The sequence below is a fragment of the Panthera pardus genome, unplaced genomic scaffold, assembly GCF_024362965.1.
Source record: "Panthera pardus isolate Hobbes unplaced genomic scaffold, ASM2436296v1 HiC_scaffold_3, whole genome shotgun sequence".
Taxonomy (NCBI): Eukaryota; Metazoa; Chordata; class Mammalia; order Carnivora; family Felidae; genus Panthera; species Panthera pardus.
The window spans coordinates 11,075,294-11,088,942 of NW_026526876.1; the positions used below are offsets into that span (position 1 = coordinate 11,075,294).

Here is a 13,649-nt window from a genome sequence, read left to right on the forward strand (position 1 = left end):
CGATCTCTTGGTTCATGGGATTAAGCCCCGCGTCGGGCTCTGAGCTGACAGTGCAGAGCCTGCTTGGGATTCTCTCTCTCTCTCTCTCTGCCCCTCCCCTGCTCACATGTGCACTCTCTCTCTCTCTCTCAAAATAAATACACTTTAAAAAACATATACACGGAAACCAATTTGACAATAAACTTCATATACTGAAAAATAAATAAATAAAAAACATATACATATAATGGAAAAAAAAATTTAAGTTCCTGCATTTAGGGGCACCTGAGTGGCTCAGTCGATTAAGCGTCCGACTTCAGCTCAGGTCACTATCTCATGGTTTGTGGGTTCGAGCCCCGCATCAGGCTCTGTGCTGACAGCGCAGAGCCTGGAGCCTGCTTCGGATTCTGTGTCTCCCTCTCTCGCTGCTCCTTCCCTGCTCACACTCTGTCTCTGTCTCTGTCTCTCTCAAAAATAAAGGTTAGACAAATAAAGTTCGTGCATTTAAAAAACAAAACAAAAACTGTTGGTGACTTTTGCCAAATTGTTCGCAAAAGCACGTGCCCACTGACACCCCTCAGGCCGACAGAGCACAAGAACGCTGTCTTACTCCTTCCCCAGGACAGCATATCCTCAAACTAAAAAAAAAAAAAAAAAATTTGTTTGCCAAACCAATAGGTGAAAACTGCTATTCATTATTTTCATTTACGTGTGCTGATCAAGAAGGTCGATTTTTAGTTCCAGTGTACAAGAATCTGCCATACGATGAAGGTAAAGTGGTACATCTGATGTAGAAAACGGGGCTTAATCAAGTAAGTCCCGTTGGGACAACTGGAAACAATCATCAAAATGCCGGCAGACCCTCAGCTGTCGACTGCTGGGGGCGGGGGGAGGTCAGACACCTGCATGTAAAGCGACACCAAGGAAGGCCTCCAGTAAAGCCAGCATTTGTCATCTTGGAGCGAGGGAGGCCTTTCTCCCCTTCCCTGGAGCCCCAGATCGGAGACCATAAAGAAAAAGAAAAATTTCCGTAGGGTCAAAAATAGAAAACCACAGGCCAGCGAAGACAAACCGGGAGCAGATGCCCGCAGCCCAAGAGCGGCTCATCTCTGTCCATACAGAGCCGGCCGAAAGCCCTAAGAGGCTGGCGAGGTGCTGAACCCCCGGGGCTGCTGGGTCCCTCCCCAGGTGTAAAAACACCGACAGGTGGCGGGGGAGGGACTCTTGGCGGGGAGACAAGGCCATGAGCGGACCAGAGCAGAAAAGACGTAGGTGGTAAAGATTAAAAAAGGAAAAAAAAAATGAAACGAGAGAGAGAGAGAGAGACAGACAGACGGCAGGGGTGGGGGCGAGAGCACGAAAGGGGGGGTGGCTGCCCCAGGCCCAGGAGGCCGCGTGCCGCGCCCCCTCCCCGGGAGGCGACCTCTTTACTCACTTGGCTACAGAAGAAAACAAAAGTCCTTGGGACTTACCGGCACAGGAAAGAAGGAAGTCCGTGGTGGTTTCTGGGCGCCTCGTCATAGGAGAGCTCAAATCGCCTTCTCCTCTCAGAACAGAGGCGACAAGAAGGTGAACCGGGACGGCAAGTCTCCGCATCAGCCAGGCACAGACAGGACGTCCCGGGGAAGTTTCTAGGGCGTCGTGGGCTTGGCTTCAGAGAGAGAAGGTGGCGCGGCTTGTAGATTCTGCCATGGAGATTCCTCTGGTGATTCTGGAAGCCCGGGGAGAAAATGATTCCGACTCAGAGGAAAAAACCACGGCCAAGAACTCCAGGCTCCTCAGCAGCCAGCTGAAGCCACACTCTTCAAACAAAAAGGCTGCGAGAAACAGTTATAAAATGTTGCGAGTTAGATCCAAGGACTCATACTCCGAGGCTCTTACTGACTTTTGATTCTTCTGGTATTAACACATAGTATCTATAGGAGTCATATTGAAAGTCAGTGGAGCTCAAGGGTTTTTTTTTTAAAAAGTCCACGGGGGGCGCCTGGGTGGCGCAGTCGGTTAAGCGTCCGACTTCAGCTCAGGTCACAGTCTGTGAGTTCGAGCCCCGTGTCGGGCTCTGTGCTGACAGCTCAGAGCCTGGAGCCTGCTTCCGATTCTGTGTCTCCCTCTCTCTGACCTTCCCCCGGTCACGCTCTGTCTCCCTGTCTCAAAAATAAACATTAAAAAAAAAAAAAAAGATTTTCTTTTTAAATAAGACTGAGCCAGACGGACGTCCCTCATTTGATCCTGTCTATTTAATAATATGTAAAACTGATTCACATATGATCAAAGTGAAATTAATTTTCTCCCTGTAGTCTAAACGCAGAGAAAACAGATTCCTGTATCTGATCGTGATTTCTTTAACCACATCACCTAAACATGGGGAGAGGCTCTATTGGGCAAGAATCTGAAACAGGAAATTGTCTTCACTTTATCCCAAACCTCGGTTTTGTTTTTATTCATTCTTATTCATTCATTATCAAAGATAAGTGCCACTTTGTCTGTAAGAGTAGGGATGTCAGGGGGCGCCTGGGTGGCGCAGTCGGTTAAGCGTCCGACTTCAGCCAGGTCACGATCTCGCGGTCCGTGGGTTCGAGCCCCGCGTCAGGCTCTGGGCTGATGGCTCGGAGCCTGGAGCCTGCTTCCGATTCTGTGTCTCCCTCTCTCTCTGCCCCTCCCCCGTTCATGCTCTGTCTCTCTCTGTCCCAAAAATAAATAAAAAAAAAAAAAAACGTTGAAAAAGAAGAAAAAAAAAAAAAAAAAAAAAAAAAAAAAAGAGTAGGGATGTCAGTACCCTGAGGTAGAGGGCAGCAGTGAGAAGGCAGCGAAAGCCCGGCCCCCACAGCGGCCCAACGCCCCGGTAGCTTTATAGGTGAGTTCTCCCAAACTTACTTACTTTCTTTTTTTTTTTTTTTTTTTTGCGACAGAGAGAGATGGAGCATGAGCGGGGGAGGGGCAGAGAGAGAGGGAGACACAGAGTCTGAAACAGGCTCCAGGCTCCGAGCCGTCGGCACAGAGCCCGACACGGGGCCCGAACTCACGGACCGTGAGATCATGACCTGAGCCGAAGTCCGAGGCTTCACCGACTGAGCCACCCAGGAGCCCTTAGTTCTCCCAAACTTTCAAGGCACGATCATCTGATTTCACACAAGTTCTCCCGAAAATAGAAGAAGGTGGCAAGCCAACTCGTTTTACAAAGTTCTCGCTTCAGCTAAGGTGAACACGAGAAAATAAAAACACAGGCCTCATTCACTTCTGAACATAAATGTGAAAAATCCTCCATAAAATATGGGCCAACCAAACCCAAAAGTTGACCGAACTAGAAACTGCCAATTAAGTCAAGTGACTTAAGTCAAGTGTGTCCCACACGTGCAAGGGCGAAAGGCATTTCTCTCTTCCCAACAGAGCCCCGTCTTGTTGAGACGCGGAGCGCGTGCCCGGCCCCGGGCATGAGTCACGATGACGCACAGTGTCCCCGGTCTCGTCTGCCAGACGCTCAGAATGCAGCCCTGTCTTGCGGCCAGAAGCACGCCGCCATCCGTTTCTGACCAATGTTGCCAGAAGCCGACCAGGGGACGGGGCTGCCGGGAAAGTCTGTCCTTTGCCGCTACAAGGACAGTCACTTACGGTGAGGCACTGCTGTGCCCCTGCTCCTTCCCTGTCACCAGCAGGTGTACGCCTTTAAGGGCGCCCGCCATGTTGCAAGCATGAGGTGACAAGGACAGGGACATGAAAGCCAGCGTGCTAAGGATGGAAAACGGGAAGGACATAGACCCACCTGAGAGGGCCCGTCTCCAGACCGCTGGTTAAGAAGTTAACAGGGGCGCCCGGGGGACTCAGTCGGTTAAGCATCCGACTTCGGCTCAGGTCATGATCTCACGGTCCGTGAGTTCGAGCCCCGCGTCGGGCTCTGTGCTGACGGCTCAGAGCCTGGAGCCTGCTTCAGACTCTGTGTCTCCCTCTCTCTCTGCCCCTCCCCCATTCATGCTCTGTCTCTCTCTGTCTCAAAAGTAAATAAACATTAAAAAAAAAAAAGAAGAAGTTAACACTCTCAGGGGCGCCTGGGTGGCTCAGTCGGCTGAACATCTGACTTCGGCTCAGGTCACGATCTCACGGTTCGTGAGTTCGAGCCCCGCGTTGGGCTCTGCGCTGACAGTGTGGAGCCTGCTTGGGACTCTCTCTCTTCCTCTCTCTCTGCCTCTCCCCCACGCACGCTCTCTCTCCCCAAATAAATACATAAACTTAAAACATTTTTTTGTCGGGAAACAACTTCCTTAACTTGAAAAGGACTTTTAAAAACCTCCAGTTCACATGGGTCATGACGCCCTCACTGTAAAAACAGGAATAAGGCAGGACTGTCTTCACGGCAACACTGGGGGTCCTGGCCAACGCGCTAAGAGAAGAAAATAAAGCGGAGGAAAGGAAAAGATTAACTACGTGAGGGTATAATTCCCACCGTGGAAAACCTTGCAGGGCAACAATAAGCCACCAACAGGAGAGTCAGGGACTTCCCTGGATGTAAGAAACATCAACCCCAACAGCTCTCCTCACCCCCGCGGTAAGAAGTCACGGACAACAAAAGGTCGCTCACAACAGTAACAAAGTCTCTCAAGTATTCAGAACTCAAAGTAATTAAGGATGTTCTTTCAATGTATGTAAAATCTTTACGGCAAAAATGCGAAACTGCTGTGTGTGTGTGTGTGTGTGTGTGTGTGTGTGTGTGTGTGTGTGTGTTTAAGTAGTCTTCACGGCCACCACGACCCTGAGATCAAGACCTGAGCTGAGATCGAGAGTCGGACGCTCAACCGAGCCCCCCAGACGCCCCATAAAAATGTGAAACTGTTAACGGGCACGAAAGTTGAGTGTAAATGGAGAGAGACACTTTTTGTTTGGATGAGCTGATTCCCGATTATTAAAGATGTCAGTCCTTATAAGTAATAAGGACTTATTAAATAACCTATAAGTTATTTATAACTTATAGGTTGGGAGTTGGGAGTTCAAGCCCCACGTTGGGTGTAGAGATTACTTCAATAAATAAACGTTGAAAAAAAAAAAAGATAAAATGTTTATGACAGTACAAAGGTCCGTGAATAGCCGCGTGGGTTTTGAAAAAGAGGAGGGAGTCACCCCGGCAGATATTAAAACATCCAACAGAAGTTACAGCAACAACAATTACACAAAAACCCAACTGGTTCTGCTTAGTTGCTAAAAACTAAAGAAAGGAACCGGGTAAGAGCCATGGAGCCACCCGTGTGCCCACAGAAGTGTGATATGGGCTGGGTGACCTCAGGGGGGTGACCTCAGGGAGGACCGGTTAGATTAGCAGACACGGGGGGCCACTGGGTGGCTCAGTCGGTTAAGCATCTGACTTCAGCTCAGGTCACGATCCCAGAGTTTGTGGGTTCGAGACCCCCGTCAGCTCTGTGCCGACAGCTCGGAGCCTGGAGCCTGTTTCGGATTCCGTGTCTCCCTCTCTCTCTGCCCCTCCCCCACTCACACTCTGTCTCTGTCTCTCAAAAATGAATAAATGTTAAAAAAGAAAAAGATTAGAAGACACAAGTGGCTGCCTCCCTCTATAGAGAGAAAAAGAAATTAAGCCGTATCCCTATTTCATACCATACGAGAAAGTAAACTCCGGGTGGATTAAAGACTCTAAAACGAAAGGTGAAAAACTAGAAAGTTAACAGATGAAAATGTGGGGGAGTATTTTTGTGACCTTTGGGGTGGGACTTTCTTTTTTTAAAGTTTATTTATTATGACAACGACAGAGAGGGTGCAAGCAGGGGAGGGGCAGAGAGAGCGGAGAGGGGAGAGTCTCAAGCAGGCTCCACGCTGCCAGTGTGGAGCCCGATGCGGGGCTAAAGCCCACGAAGCTGCGAGATCATGACCCGAACTGAAACCAAGAGTCGGATGCTCAACCGACTGAGCCACCCGGGCGCCCCTAGACGTGTCTTATTTACGTGGCCACACCCCCTTCAGCCCATGGAACAGGGTCTACCCCTGTAGAGCATGGGCGGTGTTTCTGAGGGTCTGCTGTCCCAAAGTTTGCCGGCTAGAGGGGTGGACAGATGTTAAAACAAAGTGTCACAACGGTTTTGTCAGGCCTATAGGAATTTACAATACGGTAACTAATCCAGTCTAGACGGCTCAAAGTCCACATTCCGCCCCACCGACCGAGGCCCACGCTTAGAGTCCGAGAGACCTCAGGAGAAGGCTCAGTTAGTGGCTTTGCCGTGAAAACACTGGGTAGAAACATTCCCTTCCAGCCGATAGCACTCAGGATCAGTTCCACGAAACCCCGCTTCTGAGTCTAATGTTCTGTTTTCACTGGGTTCTTTTGGTTACAAGGAAACGGAATGAACTGAAATCACCTAAAAATACGGTTTTACAATAATCGGCCCAGACGAGAGTCACCAACGGGTGCTGTACTTTGCAGGCCAGAGTTGAATTAGGAACAGGATATTTACATAGTGTCAGAACATCTCCCCACAAAAGTGCTTCTTAGCGAGAAAAGAGGAAACAGTATCTTGACGGTGGAAAAGCACGGTGGATTCCACCTTGACCAAGTATCAAAGTTAACAGCACCCCCGCAATAGGTCAAATTGATATGAAGTATTTCCCGATATGATGCCCCGAGAAAGCCACATCCCTTATGTAATAGTCACACCAGAGAAACGTACGGCAAATCCAATTGTGAGAAGCATCAGACGAGTTGAGGGAAATTCTACACAGTCGAGGGACATTCTACGTAATTACCGGACTGTAGTTTTCAAAAATGTCAAGGACATAAAGAATCCAGACAGTTTGGGGACCTACGGGAAACAAAAGAGCTATGGTCCCGGATGGGTTCCTAGACGTGGGCAGGAGGAGCTACGAGGGACATTTTTTGGACAATTGACAAAATGGGAATATGAACTGCAGATTGGACCATACTGTCCCATCAGTATTGAATTTCCACATTAATAACCTTACTGCAGTTCTGTAAGAAAATGCCTTTGTTTTTAGGCAACACACGTTGAAATTTAGTGGCGATGTCTCCAAGTTAGTTCAGGGAAAACCCTCGGAGACACAGGAGACACAGGAATAAAGCCAACGAGACCAAATGTTAACAAGTGGGGAATCCGGGCCAAGCGGATCCGTAAGATCAACCCTCAGTCGGTATGTTTAATGCCAAGTGTGAGAAACTGAGAAGCCTGCAGAAGGTGGCAATACCCACCAGGGAGATCTCCGCTTCCGGCAAGATGGGTGTGTGCTTCGCTGTTCCGCCCATTAAATCCAACCAAATCCGGGACATTCTATATACACACAAGAAGTGAAGGAATTCGCAACCTAGAAACAAAAACGTTTATTGCCGGTGGGATGAGCCCTTTGTGTTTTTTCGGTTTTGTGTATAATTTTTTTAAAAGTTTATTTACTTATTCCAAAGGAGACAGACAGAGAGAGAGAGAGCTAGCAGGGGAGGGGCAGATAGAGGGGGAGAGAGAGAATCCCTAGCTGTACCCCTAGTGCAGAGCCTGATGCAGGGATCAAACTCATGAATGGTGAGATCATGACCTGAGCCAAGACCAGAGTCAGATGCTTCACTGACTGAGCCACCCAGGTGCCCTAATAGTAATAATAATAATAAGCCTGCTCTCTCCAGCCAGAGGACCAGGAAAGGGGTAGCCTGGCAAGGCAGAACTTGGGAAATGGCCACTCTATTCCAGACATTCTACCACGGACAAACTGTGGCCACCCCCACACCAGCAGCCAAAGGTTGAGCCTAGATTTGCACCCTCCCCAGGCTTGTCACCAGGTGCCCCAACATCCCTGCCGGGCTGGCAGACTCTCTGGGAAGGCCAAGTAGGGGAGCAGGGACTTTCACCCCAGCCAGCTGGTAACCACAGGGGAGCCTGGATACCCATCCCAGATTGGCCACCACGAGGCACCCTTCCCATCCCCACTGGGATGGCGTCAGGGGGCCCCAGGAGGGTCAGGACCGTCACTCACTTCTGCAGCCAGGAGGTCATCCTCACCCAGGTGGCTCCCAAAGGACAGAGGTGTTAGGGTTCTCTGGGGAATCTTTTATTTTTTTGATGTTTATTTATTTTTGACACAGAGAGAGAGAGAGAGACAGAGTGTGAGCGGGGGAGGGGCAGAGAGAGAGAGGGAGACACAGAATCCGAAGCAGGCTCCAGGCTCCGAGCTGTCAGCACAGAGCCTGACGTGGGGCCTGAACCCACGACCCGTGAGATCATGACCTGAGCCAAAGTCGGACGCTTAACCGACCGAGCCACCCGGGCGCCCCTGGAAAATATTTTAAAGCAGCCACGATAAAAAGGCTTTAACAAGAAATTATGGATGCACTTGAAAGAGATCAAACAGAACTTCAGCAAAGGCACAGAGGGTCTAAGGAATTAAATGGAGACTGCAGAGCTGAAAGGCATAACAGCTGAGATTACAGCTCAGGGAGTGGGCCCCACAACACAATGCGGGAGCAGAGAAAAGAACCCGTGACCCGGAAGATACGACAATAGAAATCACCCGTTCCGCACGACAGAGGGAAAACAGACTTAAAAGCACAAACGTCTCGGGGACCTCTGGGACTCTGACAAAAGATCTGACCTTGTGTCATCAGAGACCCAGAAACAGGAGGAAGAGGACGAGGCTGAAGAAAGTTCCCAGATGATGGCTGAAGACCGCCCAAATCTGGCAAGAAACAGACACTCACACGTTGCAAGAAAGCCAGCAAACCCCCAACAGGTCACGCCCAAAGATCAACTCCCCTCCGACCCAGAAACCGCACTCCGGGGGCATTTTCCCAGGAAAATGAAGACTTTGTGTTCCCACAAAAATCTGTATGTGAATATTCATGGCAGATTTATTTGTAACAGCCAACAACTGGGATCTGCCCAGTCGGCTTTCAGTTGGGCAGTGGGTACACTGTGGTACTCCCCACAATGGAATACTACCTGGCAACAAATACCAGTGCACGCTACAAACCGCGAACCTACAGGGGAGTGTGCCGAGCGGACAGGATCGACTCCCAGAGGGCGTATACTGTACGATCCCATTTATATAATGTTCTTTAAAAAAAAAATTGTTTTAACGTTTATTATTTTTGAGACAGAGAGAGACAGAGCTCAAGCAGGGGGAGAGGGGAGCACAGAGAGAGAGGGAGACCCAGAACCCGAAGCAGGTTCCAGGCTCTGAGCTGTCAGCACAGAGCCCGACGCGGGGCTCGAACTCACGGACCGCGAGATCATGACCTGAGAAACAGTCGGATGCTCAACCGACTGAGCCCCCCGGGCGCCCCAACATCCTTAATGTGACAAGAGGGCGGAAATGAAGAGCAGAGCGGTGGGAGTCAGGGGGTAGGAAGGAAGCGTGTGTGGGTATACAGGGGCATCGTGAGGGATCCTTATGGTGAGGACAATGTCAGTATCTGGGCTGTGATATTGGAACTGGGGAAAGGGCACGCGGGATCTCTTATTTCTTACGACTGTCTGGGAATCTATAATGATCTCAAAAAAAGTTTTACTTTTAAAAATCTACCTGAAATTTAAAAAATACCTTTGTGGGGGTGCCTGGGTGGCTCAGTCAGTTAAATGTCCGACTTCAGCTCCAGTTATGATCTCATGGCTTGTGAGTTCGAGCCCTGAGTCGGGCTCTCTGCTGTCAGCTCAGAGCCCGCTTTGGATCCTCTGTTTCCCTCTCTCTGTCCCTCCCCTGCTTGCTCTCCCTCTCTCTCTCTCTCAAAAAAAAATAAAATAAAATAAATAAATAAATAATAAAAAATATTTTAAAAAAGAAAAAAAAGTTTTTAAAATACCTTTCTAAACAACACCACTTAGGGGTGCCTGGGTGGCTCAGTCGGTTAAGCGTCCGACTTCAGCTCAGGTCACAATCTCGCGGTCCGTGAGTTTGAGCCCCGCGTCGGGCTCTGTGCCGACAGCTCAGAGCCTGGAGCCTGTTTCCGATTCTGTGTCTCCCTCTCTCTCTGACCCTCCCCTGTTCATGCTCTGTCTCTCTCTGTCTCAAAAATAAATAAACGTTAAAAAAAATTTTTTTTAAATGTTTAAAAAAATAAAATAAATAAACAACACCACTTAAAAAAAAATGGGGTGCCTGTGTGGCTCAGTCGGTTAAGCATCCAACCCTCAATTTCAGCTCAGACCATGATCTCACAGTTTGTGAGTTCGAGCCCCGCATAGGATCCCTGCACTTGGGATCCTCTTTTCTTCTCTCTCGGTCCCTCTCCTGCTAGCATTTTTGTGCTCTGTCTCTCAACAAACAAAAAAAACACTTAAAAAAAGGAAAAATGGAAAATGCAATCTTTACCTCCTAAAGCTTATTATGTTGCAAGTAACAATTCCAACACCAATTAAAAAAAAAAAATTAGGTTTCCCGCTCAGTGATGTCAATGGTTTCTTTCCATTTAAAAAAAAATTATTTCAATATTTATTTGTTTTTGAAAGACAGAGCACAAGCAGGGAAGGGGCAGAGAGGGAGGGAGACACAGAATCCGAAGCAGGCTCCAGGCTCTGAGCTGTCAGCACAGAGCCCGATGCGGGGCTTGAACTCACAGACCACGAGATCACGATCTGAGCCGAAGCTGGATGTTCAACGGACTGAGCCCCACCCCCAGGGTCCTGCCATTTTCCCTTTCTTTCTTTCTTTCTTTCTTTCTTTCTTTCTTTCTTTCTTTCTTTCTTTCTTTCTTTCTTTCTTCTTCTTCTTTCTTTCTTTCTTTCTTTCTTTCTTTCTTTCTTTCTTTCTTTTTCTTTCTTTCTTTCTCTTTTTTAGTTGTAGCTTTCCTGACATTAGCGTCATCCTAGGACCTTATCCCCTGTGATCATAAAACGATTCAATCGCTCATCCAGGGTCACATATTTCCTGCCCACATCCAGAGAAAGCATGCCTACTTCAGTCACCCCACAGAAGCCTTGGGCTTTGTTACGAAGGGACCCACTTACCTTTTCTTTCTGACCCTGAACCAGTCTCGCTCTCACGGTGGGAGACTCTGACCAGCTTCTATGAGGATACTTGTGTGGGTCCTTGTGACTGGCTGAGGCCCACTCACGTAGCTCGAATAGAATCATTTCCACCAAGAATCCTAAGGGTGCAGTAGAAGTGATTTTTCAAAAGAAAAAAAGGAAAGTTGAGTGGATCTTGAGTAGACCTCCAACTAATGTTTCCTCACAAAGCTCTTTAAAAATGCACCTCGGGGGCACCCGGGGGGCTCAGCCGATTGAACATCTGACTTCGGCTCAGGTCAAGATCTCGCGGTTTGTGAGTTTGAGCCCTGCATCGGGCTCTGTGCTGATGGCTCAGAGCCCGGAGCCTGCTTCCGATTCTGTGTCTCCCTCTCTCTCTGCCCCTCCCCTGCTCACGCTCTGTCTCTATCTCAAAAATAAACAAACATTTTTAAAAATTAAAAAAAAAAAACATCAGATGGCATGATGCCATACTCAGATGAAAGGTATGAATTAAGTGGATTTACCTAAAAAGCAGGGAAGATTGAAAGTAAGTGAACTAAGATTTCAAGAACTCAAGAAGGTAGAAAGGGAACATGAAAGTAAGCTCAAGGCCCGAGGAATTATTAAAGGTGGGAGTAGACATTCATCGTCAAAGAGAGAGGGGAAAAAAAAGAAATCGACTATTAAAATTAATAAATCTGGTTCTTTGGCTAGTCCAATAAAATAGACTAATCTTTGGCAAGTCCGATGAAGAAAAAAAAAAAGGGGGGTGGGAAGAAAGAGAGAAAAGAAAAAGAAAGAAAATACAAAAAACATTAGGGGTCACGACTACAGACACGGAGATTTTAACACATGGTACAAGTGTAAGTGTTCAAACGTGCAATACTACATTTGAACAGCTACATGAAATAGATATTTTAATTAGAAAATATCAATTAATTGGGACACCTGGCCGACTCAGTCAGTGGAGTATGTGACTCTTGGTCTTGGGGTTGTGTGTTTGAGCCCCACATTGGATGCAGAGATTAAAGATAGAATCTTTAAAAAAATATATTAAGAAAGAAAATACCAGTTACCAAAACTGACTCAACATCAGAACTGACTTAAGGGGGGAGGATCAAAAAATTTGACTCAAGAAACCTCAACAGACCAAAAATTATAGTAGGAATTGGAAAGGTATTCGGGAAGCTATCTCCCAAATGGCATCAGGTCCAGATGGTTTTATGGGTCCACCTAACCTGCATTGAACAGAAAATTCCTATAATCTCTAACTTATCCAGAGAATATAACATTTTCTAACTTAATTTATAAGGGCAGCATAACTCTGATAACAAAACAAAACAAACAGAACTCAAGGTGGCTCAGTCGATTAAGCGTCCAACTTCAGCTCAGGTCATGATCTCACGGTTTGTGAGTTCGAGCCCCGCGTCCGGCTCTGTGCTGTCAGCTTGGAGCCTGGAGCCTGCTTCCGATTCTGTGTCTCCCTCTCTCTCTACCCTCCCCAGTTCATGCTCTCTCTCTCTCTCAAAAATGAATAAATGTTAAAACAAATTAAAAAAAAAAAAAGAAATCTATGGGCCACTCTTATTTTCTAACTTAGATGTAAAAGTTTGTATTTTATAAGTAGGCTCCATGCCCAATGCAGGGCTTGAACCCACAAACCTGAGCTCAAGACCTGAGCTACTATCATCTATAAAGAACTCACCAAACTCCACACTGAAAAACAAATAATCCAGTGAAGAAATGGGCAGAAGACATGAATAGACACTTCTCCGAAGAAGACATCCAGATGGCCAACCGACACATGAAAAGATGCTCAACGTCACTCATCAGGGAAATACAGATCAAAGCCACACTGAGATATCACCTTATGCCAGTCAGAAAGGCTAAAATGAACAAATCAGGAGACTATAGATGCTGGCGAGGATGTGGAGAAACGGGAACCCTCTTGCACTGTTGGTGGGAATGCAAACTGGTGCAGCCGCTCTGGAAAACAGTGTGGAGGCTCCTCAAAAAATTAAAAATAGAACTACCCTATGACCCAGCAATAGCACTGCTAGGAATTTACCCAAAGGATACAGGAGTGCTGATGCACAGGGGCACTTGTACCCCAATGTTTATACCAGCACTTTCAACAATAGCCAAATTATGGAAAGAGCCCAAGTGTCCATCAACCGATGAATGGATAAAGATGTGGTTTATATACACAATGGAATACTACTTGGCAATGAGAAAGAATGAAATCATGCCGTTTCCAACAACGTGGATAGAACTGGAGAGTGTTATGCTAAGTGAAATAAGTCAGGCAAAGAAGAACAGACACCATATGTTTTCATTTGTATGTGGATCCTGAGAAACTGAACAGAAGACCATGGGGGAAGGGAAGGGGGAAAAATAGTTTCAGACAGAGAGGGAGGGAGGCAAACATAAGAGACTCTTAAATACAGAGAACAAACTGAGGGTTGATGGGGGGGTGGGGGAGAGGGGAAAGTGGGTGATGGGCATTGAGGAGGGCACCTGTTGGGATGAGCACTGTGTTGTATGAAAACCAATTTGACAACACATTATTTTTAATAAAAAAATATAAAGAAAAGATTTTCAAAAATGGAAAAAAAAAAAAAAAAAAAAAGACCTGAGCTGCTATCGAGAGACAGACGCTTGACCCACTCAGCCCTACCCAGGCATCCCTAGATGTAAAAATTCTAACTAAAATGTGAGCAAGCCAACCTA

At 47.3% G+C, this 13,649-nt stretch overlaps 1 long non-coding RNA gene across 1 annotated transcript; it reads right to left on the reverse strand.

The window, feature by feature from the left end:
* Positions 1-1,279: 1,279 nt before the first annotated feature.
* On the reverse strand, positions 1,280-11,304 carry LOC128774220 (uncharacterized). Its single transcript, XR_008418704.1, has 3 exons — positions 10,917-11,304; positions 7,178-7,290; positions 1,280-1,796 (listed from the first exon to the last, which is right to left on the reverse strand). It is a non-coding gene; the product is annotated as an uncharacterized LOC128774220 (long non-coding RNA).
* Positions 11,305-13,649: the final 2,345 nt, after the last annotated feature.